Genomic DNA, 12,895 nt, shown 5'->3' with positions numbered 1-12,895 from the left:
TTAGGGTTTAGAGTTTAGGGTTAGTGATCTTAAATTCATGTTTTTCATGGTTTACATTACGTGTGCATGATTGCGAGTATTAAATTGAATGTCTCATGATTTGATTTGCTGATTATATTGTTTTTGTATTAATCAATACGTGCATTGCACGTGAAAGCTTACTATCAAAAATAATAAGGTGTGCATCAAGAGCTAACGCTCACGATAGCCACGTGGCGCCAGGGATCGTGTGGAAAAGCTCGTTCCGTATTGGCGTATTCGTGTTGTTCTTTTTTTGGTCCTGGTTGGCCCACCACATTACAGGAGAACGAGAAGAGCGCCTCGCGTTTGCTTCCCATTGCACGCAACTTCCCATCTCTCTCGTTCTTTCCACTGCAGCCGCCGCCGCCGCCGCTAGGGTTGCCGCCGCCAACACCTCCCCAAGCCGTATTCGCCTCGACGGGTCTCAACCTGCCACGGGGAGTGACTCTCGGATGCGGACGCTCGAGGGCGAGGGAAGCGCCGCCGCTTTTCATGGGCGCCGGTTGCTGGTGGCGGCGGGAGGGACGAGCAGGCGTGCGGCAACCTCAAGCTTCTCCCATGTGCCTGGACACGAGCGGCACAAGGGGTTGAGGAGCAGGGGGCGATGCCAAGGGCGTGGAGCAGGGGATTCACAAGCAGATGCATATCATCAGCAACCCCTGAGACCTCGTGCAACATCAAGATGCTGGTGTCCTGCCTCCATTTGTTCGCCACGGTCGCTGCCTCATGTCAGGTACACATTGCATCTTCCTTCCTTCTCTTCTGGTCTGCTGTGGTTGAGTTCTACAAGGAGATGAGTTATTACTACTGAATTTCAGATCTAAAGTTGTGTGCTACAAAAAAAATTGTATAGCTTACCGATTCTTAATCTAAGAAGAATGTTTATCAGGTATTGCGCGCAGGTATATGGCGAGGACACAAATTTGGGTGTCCAGCTCCTTGCCTGCATGTGCAAAGAATTCAGAACCTGCAGGTATTTTTTATTCTTGATCTCTCCATACCTTGTGTTTCATTTTCTGAATTGAAGGAATTCATGTTTAATTTCACATGATATTCAAACAAATAAATACATGGTGTGTTGAATTGCTGAAATATGGAGGAAATGCTACAGCTTGATGACTATTACAATATAGTTAATTCAGAACTTCAGTTCTGACGACATGGGTCTTGTGGACTATATTGGCTACCAGTACAATTGAGCATGATTTACACTGTTTGACAACAAAGTTTTGTAAAAACTGCAGTATTTTAGCATGTTCGTATATCAACGTATTTTGCAGTAGCAGTAATGCAGAGAATGAATCTACAATAGTCCACCTATTACCAGTACTCTTACTTCTTCTCTTCTTCCTGAATAATTTGCTCTTTTCTCATCCACTACTCTGTTTGATTTAGCCCCTATAATCTCATCTTTCATTGTGCAGATTATTTTGTGTATGTGACTACAAGGTGTTGGAAATCCAATCAGACTGTAGGAAAAGATATATTTCTTCTTATGCTCTTTGTGTAATCAATAGTTCTTTTTTCTTCTGCTGTGTAGTTGGGGGTTTGTTTTGGGATGTTTCACCAAACTTAGGGAAGACCTTGTCAAGCTTATTTGGGGGGGCACCAGGGTGAATTAATCCTGATCCTAGCATAAGTACAGTCAGGAATTACATCTTTTGTGGCCAGCAGGAACAGTGTGGTGTCCTATTTTTTGCACTCTGGCGTTTTCTGTACGATTGGCAGAACATATACTATATTTGCTAGCTCTTGTTGTTACCTCATTTTATCCTATGCTTCTCTCAAACCAGCTATGAATTACAAACGATAATAAATCTCATGATGATGATGGTGGAGACTGTTGGTACTTTAGGTGATATATGCCTCATCAAAACTGAACATTTATCAATTTTGATGCATGGCTGTACGGGCTAACATTTTTTGTTTAAGGAAGCAACTATATAGTGTGTGCTGCAAGAATGTACATGCAATATATCTTGTGCATTGCAGACATAGGAACGCTTGATTGTCATGAGTGTGTCTCAATTGGTTCTTTATAATACAGTACTAGAGTTCATTTAGAGTATTAGTGGATGATAATTTCCTTCCCTCATATTTAAAACAGTGCAGCAGATGAAGCCAACGCGGACGATGATTAACTTCTCTGACCTTATGGTAGGTTGAATCTGAATCACATTCTATATGGAATTTTGCAACTTGTACCCAAAGCATTTATACATCTTGTACGAAATATTAGAAGGCTAGATCTTCTACCAGTTCTATATGGAATTTTGCAAGACATGGAGCTCAGAACAGATAGCAGCAAGAATAGGATATGCAATTAGGCATTTAGATAGTAGAGTTGTTATTAAATCAGTTGTGATACTCACTACTCAGAACCTAACTAAGAACTGCAGTAACTGATCCTAGCTAGGCTAGCCTTTTCCTAATGATATCTTATTATTAGAAACTAAAGCCTTCTCCAATAATTGCAGTAACTTGGTCATCACAGCCACATTCTTAAATCAGATACATACTTTTACGGTTGATTTAACTATGATGATGCAGTGGACACTCCGCACTTAACAACACAAGTTAAGCATAGGAAATTAAACAACTCGGTTACTTGACATGGAGCGAGAGAAAAGTAAATTCACCAGTGAGCGAAGGAGAAACTTTGGACCATAAATAATAAAGAACAAACATATACCATAATTCCATGGGTTCAACTCGTCGTCACCTTCCTTCGGAGTTCAGACTCCTCAAATGTGTCATTGCTGAGGCATGGGCAGGTTAGATAAGACATCAAAAGGAGGATATATTGTGAAAGAATGAGAAAAGAGTGCATACTTTTCCTCTATACAGAATCAATTGCATAAGAGATGAAAATACCGATTTATAACTTTCTCTCCATGCTATTAAATAATAAATATAGATGTACCAAAGATGCAATTCAGAGAAGGAAAACTGTAAGAAGAACACAGCTGCTACGACCACAAACTCTCCCGTTTCACCTACATGATGTGCGTCCACTCCCACAATTTTCCCCTTACTCTGGTGAGGCCGTCGTTATCTCCAAATGTTAGGTTGCCATCACGGATAAATTGGCATACTGCACACAAACATATGTGATAAAAGTTCCCGTGATCTTAACAATACAGAGATAGAGCAACATGGAAAATAAAATATCATGTTTCTCAGCTTCAAACATCTGCAGTTTAAAAAAATGGTGATAGCCGTACCACATTTTTCAGACTCACGTCCATATTGAAAATAATTCATGCATTGAGGAACACCACAGAAAGTAATTTGGAATCCAAGAAAAACTAACAGCAAGCGACGGCAACATGGATGCCACTGACGCATGCACGAAACAGTCCCAACCATGCACAGCTTGCCAAGAAACTTTCTGTCAAAACCAGGGTGTTGGTACCTTGAGCAACGACACGCTTTGATTGGCAAGTGCCCAATCCAACTCCTTGTGGCCACCTCGGCCGCCGCATGGACGCACGCCCCTAGAACCTAGGGGCGTTCCGAATGACATCCTTCCCACTTCCCGAGCAAGATGGTCAGCCACCGTAGCTTCTCCATGGCGAATCCTTTCAAAGGCGCTGCCGACAACGTCGTCCCTATGGCGTTACTCCTTTCTCCTCGTGCCTTTTGCTCCATTTACCTCCTTCCTATGAAATGTTTAGTAACAAGATAATTTCAGTAAAATAGTCAGTAAAAAAATAGATTTTAGTACAAGAAAAATGAATATCTTGACAAAGTTTTAGTAGAAATTAAATCTCCGTACAGTAAGATATTTCAGTACCTTCTGAAAGAGTAGTACAAGGGCAATCATCCAGGCAAACTGAACAATATCATCACAAGTATGAAACTGAACCTTTAGTTGCACCAGATGACTACCCTTGTCACCTCAAGATTCAAGCCTCTCCTCTAATCCTCTTCTCCAACCATGCACTGAAAACTGCACAAAATGCAGAAAATGTACATTAAACCAACCTTCATCAATAGATCTTTTTTGAACGATGGTCGACTCTGTACATGGTCCAGAGATTGGATCATAATGAAAACTAAAATATTGGGTTAGCCTTTCCCATAAGTTTTTTGAAGAAGAAAATCAGAAGCATCAGTACCTACTACATGGAAAACAAATCCCTTTAGAAAAGGTCTGCATGTAGATTATGATATTATCCTAGCTTCTTTATGATTCAGATTTTAACCGTATTCAGGACAATATCAGTGGCATCTCAACGATCTAGTTAAATACCTAGACCAAAACTCAATGAAGAACCACAAATCAGTCGAACCTAAACATGAAAATTTGGAACTCGCTGACTTTATGTCAGTCTAGCAGTAATAGTAGTACGAGCTCTGGTAGAAAATGTAACTCGCAAGGTGCATATAGATACGCTGATGTCTTATTTTTGTTTCGAAGAGAATGCTTGTGAAGAGAAGATACAAAGGATATGATAAAAACATTTTCATGTAATAAAACTGCAGCCAACGAAGTAGATAACTGCATAGGCTATGCACTGTAATCGTGGCAGCAACCCAGCAACAGCAAATACCATATATCAGTTGATAGCGTAAAAAATAACCCAAGAATTACACGTTGCTGGGTTAAGTCTCATCTTCTTCCATATAACAGCTCTGCATAATATACCTGGGGTAAGTCTCATCTTCCTCCATTACCCTGCCGAGGGAAACACCAAATAAAAACTTCTAGACCGTCAGAATGAAGCTTCACCATTACCCTGCCTTCATGCACGACATAACATTAATTTGGCATGTATTATCTGAAAGTCAAACTTACGTATACGCATCTCCTGTAATATTAAAAAAAAGAAATTAGTATCCTTTAATTGTCATAAGGAACATGTATGCAGAGATAAAAAGTTGTCTGCAGCCAGAGAGAACCATAGAATTATAACCAAAGAATAATTTTGCAATTTGTCAACAATCTCATGAATCATAAAGGATCAATAGCTATACGTACAAAATAAATTGAATTGGCTATAATGCATTCAACATGAAACTAAATGTGCCTGAGATTGGGGACTTATTGGAGATACCAAATCTGATTTGAGCAATAAGGGTTATAGAAGAAAAGATACATAATGTTGACAATAAATTACATGAAACACCAGAAATTTAAACCTGATTATAAGCAGACGCCATGAACAGCATGAATCGAATTCAAGAACAAACCTGAAACTATTTGATGCCAATCAATATCTTGTATACAACATCACGACACCAGAGTCTAATATTCTTAACAATTTGGTCACTGCGCCCCCTAGAGTATGTTGCATCTTAGCGTGCTCACCAACCTTCTCAATCCAGGGCACCTTCTTCTCCGCTGGCGGGTTAGTTAAAGAAATTGAAGCAGCGCACAAGGAAAAAAAAAAGACACACTCAAGCAAACATACCTGAAGTCACGACGGCTGTCTCGCTACCCATCTTGTCGTTTGACACCAGCGACAGCCGGAACCTCCATATTGTCCACCTGCAGCGCCCACATCTATTGAAGGAGGCCGCTAGCGGGGGGAATGGAGGGAGGGGAAGGGGGTGGTGTGCACCTACGGGTTGGGGAGGGGAGATCAGCAACAACAACATGGCTAGGACATGGGTGGCTGGTCAAGGGGATGACAGATCGAGGTGGGGACTGGTGGCCATGGCGGCAAACATGACCGAGGAGGCGTGACACGAGCAGAGCAGCGAGCAGCGCGGGTAAGTCAGTGGTGGCAGCGACGTGACCTCTTACGTCAGCGGCGGTGATCCCGTACCGTGGAGGCGACTCCGTACGTCGGCGGCGCGATATCGCACGAGATCCGGCTGTGAGATCGGCGGCGGCGGCTGTGAGATCGCATGAGATCGGGCTGTGAGATCCGGCTGCGTCGGGCCGGCGGAGCAGTAGGGGCGGTGCCGGAGCGGGAGATGGGGGCGGCGCCGGAGAGCGAGGAGAGGGAAGGAGAGAGGTCGCATAGGGAGGGGTGGATCGAGAGGATCGGCGGCGCTGTGTGCTTGTGACCTCGAGGGGATCGATAGGGTTTTTTTTGTTGTGTGTTTTTTTGCCTGCGGGGTGGGTTAACCAGCGAAAGTGATGGGACGAAAATAAACCAGAGGAGGTGAGACGAAAATTAACCGGCGAAGACTACCAACTGAGACATTAGGAGTAGAGATGTTGTGTGGAAACACTAAAGATTTGTGAAACTGCTTGCCACTGTCTTACTTGTACATGCAATTGTGTTTATACAAGACAGAGCTCTGCCGTTTCAGTGGTGCCAAGATATACTCGGGGAATGTATCAGATTCGTCCATTCAGACTCTCGAGTAAGCTTGTGTGCCCATATCGTTAGTGCACATAGAATTAAATAAGTAGAAGTTTGCTAAAATCATGCTGCGCATTCTTTGTCTATATTCAAAATCAGGTCTTCTTTTTTTCCAACTTAAAGTGCAAGCGCTATTTCCACAACCATCTCAAGCCTGGCAAGTTTATATGGAATGCCATGTACAGGAAGCAGCACAAGAACATACATGGTAACAAGCCAATTCCCTTAAATGATATACTCCATATACTTCAACATATGTTTCATAATCTTAATAGTATCTCCTATTAGGTGATCTGATTAGGAAGTGTAAGTACAATGATCTGGTAGGTAATTGGGCTGCTTAAATATTTTCTCTGATTAATAGTTTAATTTACCAATAGGTACTGGCAGTCAAAGAAACTGACATCTAATCAATCTCAGGGATTGAATGATTTAGTTACCACACTGTGTTAGTTAGTCTGCTCTTTGTTCACAAGATGAATGATCTACATTACTTAATCATGTGTAATTTTCTTTCCTTTTGCTCTGTTGCAAGTGGATGTATAGTTTGCCAGTTTTCATCTCTATTTAGATGTGTTTTAACCAAAACTTCCGAGTACTCGCTTGCTTTGTCTTTTTAAGCAACTACAAATTGTATGGGCATATGAAGTTGTGGCTTATAATTCTTTGTGGTGAGGTTGCAATATATTCGTGTTGAGGCTGCAAAGAAGAGGCACCGCGCCATCAAAAGTCCTTATGGTCTCGCTGTTCATCGCCTCTGGATGCGCCATTGATGACCATAACCACCGTCCATGCATAGAATCCATGTGTCGTGTTTCCTGTTTCTCTAAGACCTTGTAGTTCTGCCGTATGATGTGAGGAAATATGCCTCTGCTTTATCATCTATATCATCGTTCATGTAACCTCTAAGAATCTGGTCTTTGAATGTGTTGCATTCGCACAACTGTCTTATTGTTTCACTTTTGCACAACTGTCTTATTATTTCAGTTAGAACTTGCACGTATCAGTACTTCATCTTCTTGTGCCCCTAGTCTGATGGAATAACAACAAGTACTACACACAGGAAAGTGTAAGGGGCGTGTCCAACCTGGCACCACCCAACTTTCGCTCAGGTGGCGCGCCACGGGCACGCCCCAACCACTAGTTGTGTGTAAAACTTTACGGGCTTCAGTTTGCTAAAGCCAGTCAAGCGTCTCTTATCCAAAAAAAAACACATCCAATTTTCTAATCCTGGCAATTGGTCCAACAAACACTTGAACTAAAAATATTTATGTTTCCTAATGTCTGTAGAATGTTGACTAATTGCAACATGTACAATATCTCCGGTAATTCATGTCTGAGCCCGGGCACATCTGCACCTGATGAACAATAAATAAATAAGTTTTTGGCATCGAAGATGCTCGGGTGCAGAAGAAGCGTGCAAATTTTCGTATTGTTTGGACATCCGAAGAGCTCTAGGCAAAAAAAGGGTCCAAATAGTGTTCTCTTTCGAAGTTTCATCTTTCTTTTGCGAGAAACTTCCAATCTATTCATCTTCAATCATGACAGTGCAAAGAACAACAAATGTAATAAAAATCACAACCATGTCCGTTTTTCGAAGTTTCTTTGATAACCAGATTTTGTATTCTTTGCCGCGACCTCATCGAATGTCCAAATACCATGAACTTTTGCGCGCACATCACGTATTCGATCATCCTTTATGTCTGAAAATTTTCAGATTTCTATTTACTGTTTTATTTGATTTACTATTCATACCCAGGCGCAGATGGGCCTAGGCACCGAATCGCCGCTCTCCAATATCTCGCACTTTCCTAAATATTATACATTGCCCTTTCACTTTTTTATTGCGATTATACTCTTTGCCATTTTGCTTTGCAGACTGTTGGTCGTAGATATCGTAAGTTAGGTAATAAAACATGACAGGAAACCAAGATTGCCTGTAGACCCTTGAATTTCATTTCCTACAATTCTTGCTGATGCTTTTGGATACGAAGTTCTGAACGTGGTCGTTCTGGAGTTTTCAGCAGAGGTAGGCGACAATTTTCCTTGGCATGTTTGTTGTAGTATTGGTTTCTGTCTCCAACTAACCATAGCCGGTACCAAGCTTCTTGTATGGATCATGTGGTTACTACACAGTACGTTGTCTGATATTAATCCTTTGTACAATCTGTACCATCAGTTCGTCAGCTCAAAATGAAAATTTAAGCAACATGGGCTGCCTTAGGGTACGTCCGTTTTCCTTCCCAACGTCCCCCAACGGATAGAAGTTGGCCCGTTTCCTTCCACCCTGGCCTCTCACACGCTGCTGTTTACTGCTCTGTGTACTAACCTCTAACCTTTGCGCCTGCTTTCAGTCTCAGGAGTACTTTTTACCAAGCTCCTCCCTTGGCAGAGAAATGCTCTTGCATAGGCCATAGCACCAGGACCGTGCTATGCTAAGCCTCATTCATGGTCACACCAACAAAATCAACGCAGCAGCTGCTGCAGATGCCGTTCTAGCCTACCTAACCCAGTGTCACCGCTCACCTCATCTTGGTTTCCACGGGAGACGCGGACGGAACTGGGAAACTCGGTGGCTGCTCAAACGGGACGCCACCATATCTAATCCAAGCGGCTTCTTGTTGGGTGCGAAAAGCTCCGCCATTGCGTTGTGTATGTCAGTTCTTGCGTGGCCTTGCTGTCCCGTAGCGTATGGCCGTGCCCGGGGATGCTGAGGGATCGGCCGTGGCGTTTGGCGACGTGAGAGAAGTAGGTCGCCCAACTGAATCGGCTGCGATCGCTAATGGCCAAATAGCCGTCGCGTCAATGGTGATGCTCCATCCTCGAGCCGTAGGCTGGTGAACGGGTCGTCGTCGTCGTCGCCGTCCTTGTCTTGATGGAAAACTATCTTGTCACCGTGCGTTTGGTGCTAGAATGTTTTGTTGTTACAGTGGATTGGTCCAATTCGAGCGTCGGGTATCTGGATGAATTCAGGCCGGTACTAAGCGGATACGAGCTGCGTGAATCTGTATAATTTGACATGAAACTATAGTAGATGGAGTATCTGGATGAATTCAGGTTGGTGGCGGTCTCGTGGAGGATTTAAGGCATGTGCAGGACGGGACCCCGCGCTGTCTGTGGTGGTAGCGTCTGAGCTTTGGCACCACTACGTGTCGCAGGTCGGAGGATAGCCTCCTGCCCTGTGCAAGCGTGCAGTGTGCATACATACAACACCGATGATACACGGGCGTCGGCGACGGGTTCGCGCCTGTGCGTGCGTACGGTCAAAACGGGCGGGAGATCACATCGTCTTTAACCTCTCGCCAACTGCCCAGCCCCGACGTGTCCGCCATAAATACTCGCCATAATATTCCCAACACACAAAGCAAGGCGCGGTTCACTTCTTCCCTTGCCACCACGAGCGCCGGTCACCGCGCAAGCAAGCAGCAGCACCGCCCGGCGCATCCGATCAATTCAATACTCCTACAAACCAAAGAGGTTCTAGGAGGAGGTTAACGAGCGAGCGAGCGAGAGGGCATTCAAGGTGGTGATGGGAGTTGTTGGTCGCTACCGACGCTACGTGGTAACAAGCCTGCCGGCCGGTCTGACGCTGGTAGCTGCGACCGCTGCCGCTTCGAGCTTCAGGCCACCCGTCCAATTCAATGCGGCTGCAATGGCGATGCCTCCCCTTTCTCGGCGGCAACAGTGGCCGGAATGGAATGGATGCGCCCCGTGGGCCGTGTCACCGTGCCCTTTCAAAATTTCAGGCATGCATGGTGGATCCCCCCATCTCCATCCATGGTTGGCGATTTCTCTTCAGTTCAGGTGGCATCGCCGGGCATGTTGTCATTGATTGCTCGCTCGGTCGGTCCACGTCCAAGAAGGAAGAACCGCTCATCGATCGATACTATACCACGATTCGAGTAATGGGATCCAGTGGTCTCGAGAACGTAAGTATCCATCGTCTCGGATTCATAAACAAGGACCACGGCTCCTGCAAAGTTCTGCTAAGTTGGTCGACGTCAAACACGATTGGAGCCAAGATCGAGCCCTCCGCATTCAAGAGCAAATGGCCATACACAGCCAAGTAGGAGTAGTTCAAAGTATCTAAGTGCAACGGTATGACATGATCACAGGACAAAGGAACAGTGCCACGGTAACAAAAATGCAAATAGACTGATCATGTAGTGCTTTTCTTTTTCCAATCTAGACTAGACTTTTACTCGAAGCATTTTCTCCCTCACCTTGGTGGCTAGAACGAACTCTCCTCTTCAAACTTCACCTACAAGTCTGTGGATTCACCTCCCCTCTATCCGTCTTTTCAATGGCCAGTGGCGAGAAGGAGAATTCCGGTGCTTTCGTGCTTTTTAGTCCTCGTAGATGCGATGTTCGGACAGATGGCGACGCTTCTTCTTTGAGTTTGTCTTCCAAACTCCGATCCTCCTTGAGTTCATTCATCCAGACGCAGTCGACAGATCTCCAACATAGATTTCTATTGTCTATTCAAGGGTTCAATAATGACGATTGCAGCTCCACGGCGTTGGTTCTTAGGGACACGTGCACGAAGATTTCTCGACTGTCATCAACAAGGTCAAGCCGGCTTCTATAGGGAAGCGGCGACAGCGGTGTCTCGACGGCTCGTTGTGACAGCGGTAGTGGTCGTTCAATGGTCTAGAGACCTCGATGTAATTTTTGTTATGTTTGAGGTCCATTGATATCACCCCTTTTTCGATTATAAGATGTTTTGAATATTTCAGTACAGACTACATATAAACTAAACTGAATACGCAAACACACTAAAACATGTCTATATACATTCTATTTAAAAAAAGGTTAGAACAACTTATATTTCAGAATAGAGAGAGTACTTCTGATGAACATTTATAATACATATCTGTATTTTTTTACAGAAAGAAGGATTACCATCGTTTTATAAGCAAGATTCCCTTCGGGCTACTCCCCTCTCTCGTTCAGCTACCTCCACCCCAATGTTGCCTTTGTCACTTTCCTTGCCTATGTCATGCATCACACACTCCCGCCGACACCCCGCAACCCCGCCGACCTCTCAGCTCACCTTGGCTTCACTCGCCAGCAAACGCTACAGCAAGAATCGTCGCATTCGTCGTCGTCGATCGAAAGCTCAAAGACGAGTACGACCACCGTCAAGCATCGTTTCATCGAAAAAGGAATCGGCGGAGGAGCACCATGACATAGAGCACCCACGCTCCAGCTAAATGGCGTCGGAAACACGACTACGCTAGTGACATCTTGAAAGCTAGAGTTCGGTCGTGACGAGCTTGCTCGGCTACGGACGAGCACGACTTCGAGGAGAATCAAGCTTGTCGACACCTAAAGACGATTCCCTCAGCCCTGCGTCCACCCACAACCTTGGCGTGGCCGCAACAACGTCTGCGGTAGCTCTCACCTCCTTCGACCGGCAAGTGTTCGACATATCGCCTAGGTTTTTTGTTTTGCTTTTCCCAATGTTTTCTATGGTATTTTTGCAATCAAGTTCATCATTGAATATTCCAATTCGTATATGAAGAGGTTGAGGGAGATGTTCTTTGTTGACTCTTTGTCTGAGGAGGAGGAAGAAGATGATGATGAATTGAGATGGCCATTGTCGTGATCGTTCACGTGGACTTTCGGAGACCAAGACTAGGATCATAGTTCGACCGTTTTGTATATCAACCGTGATAGGGCCGAAGGCCATGCCAATCTTGTCAAGGGTTACTTCGCGCCCAATCCAGCATATCCGAAGAAATATTTCTTGGCGGTGATTTTCGGATGCATCGAAGTCTCTTCAACACCATTGCAAAAGCTGTTGATGATCATGATCCTTGGTGTAAACTGAGAAGGAGTTCATCAGGATAAATAAGTGTGAGTCCATTGATGAAGTGTGTCGCAACTGTTCGGGTGCTTGCCATTGGATGTTCAGCTGACACCATTGATAGGTCAGTACAAAGGGTGTTCCAAAATTCCAACCATCATTCTCAAGGTAATTGCGTCAGTGGATCTTTGGATTTGGCATTCATTCATTGGATTGCGTGAATCTCATAATTGCATGAATGTGCTTTCAAGATCACCATTCTTTGGAAGGCTTGTTGCCGGAGATGCTCCAAATTGCAACTATGTTATCAAAGGCCATTAGTACATGATGGGCTACTACCTTGCAGATGGCATCTATCCTCTATGTGTCACATTTCCGAACACAATCTAGTGCCCTCAAAGCAACAAGAGATCTCATTTTGCAACACATCAAGAGTCGGCAAGAAAGCGCGAATCAACCTGTGGTTGAGTTGGTTAGGTGGACAGTGATATCCCCAACCCACCAGGGTTCAAATCCTGGTGCTCGCATTATTCCTGGATTTATTTCAGGATTTCCGGCGATACGCTTTCAGTGGGAGGAGACGTTCCCGTCGACGACGAGGCGCCTACGGTGACTTCGTAAATCTCAAGATGATATGCCGGCTCAGTCTCTCGGAGGTGCTCATAGGGGTAGGGTGTGCGTGTGTGTGTTCATAGGGGTGAGTGTATGCGCGTGTATATGAGCGCTTGTGTCTGTACTGATGCTA

The 12,895-nt window shown here is 44.5% G+C and overlaps 1 long non-coding RNA gene across 13 annotated transcripts; it reads right to left on the bottom strand.

Annotated features, from left to right (window-relative positions):
* Window positions 1-228: 228 nt before the first annotated feature.
* On the bottom strand, window positions 229-6,076 carry LOC125514173. 13 transcript variants are annotated; one of them, XR_007286299.1, is made up of 8 exons: window positions 5,589-6,076; window positions 5,439-5,515; window positions 4,673-5,368; window positions 3,818-3,973; window positions 3,437-3,683; window positions 2,714-3,115; window positions 880-964; window positions 229-804 (listed from the first exon to the last, which is right to left on the bottom strand). It is a non-coding gene; the product is annotated as an uncharacterized LOC125514173 (long non-coding RNA). The 13 variants fall into 13 exon arrangements; XR_007286300.1 differs by having other exon boundaries at window positions 5,593-6,076; XR_007286291.1 differs by having other exon boundaries at window positions 4,673-5,515.
* Window positions 6,077-12,895: the final 6,819 nt, after the last annotated feature.

The sequence above is a fragment of the Triticum urartu genome, chromosome 6 (genome assembly GCF_003073215.2).
Source record: "Triticum urartu cultivar G1812 chromosome 6, Tu2.1, whole genome shotgun sequence".
NCBI lineage: Eukaryota > Viridiplantae > Streptophyta > Magnoliopsida > Poales > Poaceae > Triticum > Triticum urartu.
The sequence above is the reverse complement of the archived record's forward strand: the minus strand, read 5'-3'. Positions and strand labels throughout refer to the sequence as shown.